Source organism: Calidris pugnax, unplaced genomic scaffold (genome assembly GCF_001431845.1).
Source record: "Calidris pugnax isolate Ruff unplaced genomic scaffold, ASM143184v1 scaffold7, whole genome shotgun sequence".
Lineage (NCBI taxonomy): Eukaryota > Metazoa > Chordata > Aves > Charadriiformes > Scolopacidae > Calidris > Calidris pugnax.
In genome coordinates, this window is record NW_015090762.1 from 651,845 (window position 1) to 654,284 (window position 2,440).

A 2,440-nucleotide genomic window follows, 5' to 3' on the forward strand; every position below is an offset into this window, starting at 1 on the left:
GGGTCCCGGTCCGCCTCGGCAGAGCGCCAGCAGCGGCGCCAGCAGCGCGGCCCGCACCGCCGCCATGGCCCCGTCCGCCCCGCACCGCCCGCTCCGCGGCGCCCCCTGCCGGCACGGAGGAGCCACCGCACCGCGACCACCCACACCCCACAGCCCCTGCCGCCAGGGGGCGGGCGAGAGCCGGGAGGGGGAGGGGACCGGGATGGGAAGTGGCACCGGGATAGGGATAGGGATATAGGGATAGGGAGATAAGGATAGGGATAGGGATATAGGGATATAGGGATATTGGGATAGGGATATAGGGGTAGGGATAGGGATAGAGATAGGGATAGGGATAGGGATATAGGGATAGGGATATAGGGATAGGGGTAGGGATAGGGAGAGAGAGAAGGATATAGGGAGAGGGATAGGGATGAGGAGGGGGATGGAAACAGGGACAGGGAGAGGATCTAGGACAGGGACAGGGATGAGGACAGGCACTGGGACAGGGACAAGGGCCAGGATCAGGACCAGGACGGGGACAGGCTCCAGGACAGAGACAGGGACAGGGATAGGGGTAGGGACCAGGGCCAGGATGGGGATGAGGACAAGAACCGGGAGAGGCACCAGGAGAGGGACAGGGAGAGAGACAGGGATTGGGAAAGGGATAACGTCTGGGACCGGGATGGGAATGGGCACCTGGACAGGGAGGGTGATGGGGAGAGGCACCAGGCTGGGGACGGGGACAGGGACAAGCAAAGGGACCGGGAGAGGCACTGGGAGAGGGACAAGGATCAGGGGCCAGGGTGGGCACAGGGACCAGGACAGGGAGTGGGGCCGGGACAGGGACCAGCACGGACACAGGTACCACGGCTGGCACCAGGATAGGGAGCATAACATGGACCAGCACCGAGACAGGGATGGGCAGCAGGACAGGGACTAGGACAGGGACAGGGATGGGCAGCAGGACAGGAAACAGGATCTGAAGCCACGGATGTCCCATGGAGCCATGGCAGAGAGCCTGGGACACAGCCGGGTGCTGGGACAGGGACAACATACCAGGACGCAGAAGGGGACTGGCACCAAGAGAGAGACAGGAACAGGGACAGGGGCAGCGCCAGGTGTGGGGGCACAGCACCCATGGTCCCCCACGGCCCCGCTTCCCTGGGGACACAGGGACACACCACAGGGGACACACACAGCCCCGCAGGGGACACACACGGACACCCCCATCTGTGCCCCCCACAGCCGTTGCGCGTGCCCAGGTGACAGGGGCACACGCCGACACCCGAGTACCCCCAAATCCAACCGCCCCCCTCCCACCGACACCCCTCAGCTGTCCCCGTGTCGGGGGGTGCCAGCCAGCCCTGCCAGTGCCACCATCCCAGCCCCACTCCGGCCACGTGTGCCCGGCACGTGTGCCCGGGGGGGGGATTTGCCGGGAGGATTAGCTGCCGCACGGGCCCCGCCGCTGACCTGCTTTTGGCAGGGGCCAGGCCGGGGACAGGGACTCGGTGTCACCACAGGACGGGTCTGGGTGTGCCCGCAGTGTCCCCCGTGTCCCAACCGTGTTGAAACCGTGGGGGTTTAATGGCGGGGTGGGCAGGGCCCCTTCCGCCCACGGCCGGCACCCGGAGCCGGTTTAACCGCATGGCGAAGCATCCCTGCTCCCGCGGGCTCGGCGGGGCCCTACGCAACGGCCTGGAAAACCCTCCGGCTTCGGGGACGGGATGGGGAAAGACGGTCACTGACGTGGGGCCCTGGGTGGCTTTGGTGGAGGAGACCGAAATGGGAGCCTGGGGGGTTCTGTGGTGAGCGCTGCCCCACGGAGGGGATGGACAGGGGGATGTGAACATTGTGGGACATGCGTGGGGTGTGACTGGCTCTGTGGGGCATTCATGGCTTCATGGGACATCCACTGCTTCATTAAACCCTTTTAGCACCATGGGACACGGAGGGACAGCGAGAGGGCCGCAGGACACCCATGGCTGTGTGGGACGTGCATCACTTCATGGGATACCCATGGCTTCAAGGGATACATATGGCTCCATGGCACTCCTATGGTTCCATGGGACACCCAGAGGTCCTTGGGACACAGGTGGCTCCATGGGATGTTGACAACTCCATGGGACATCCATGGCTCCATGGGACACATGTGGCTTCACAGGACACATATGGTTTCATAGGACATCCGTGGTTCCATGGGATACACGTATCTCTAGGGCACAGCCACGGCTCCAAGGAACATTCATGGTTCCATGGGACATCCATTGGGCCGTGGGACACAAATGGCTCCACGGGACACACACAGCTCCATGGGACACACACGGCTCCATGGGACACGCACAGCTCCATGGGACATCCATGGGTCCAGGGGGACACATGGCTCTATAGCACCCTCTCCCCCCATAGCCCCCAAACCCTCCAGTAGCCCCTATACGTCCCGTGCCCCTCCATACCC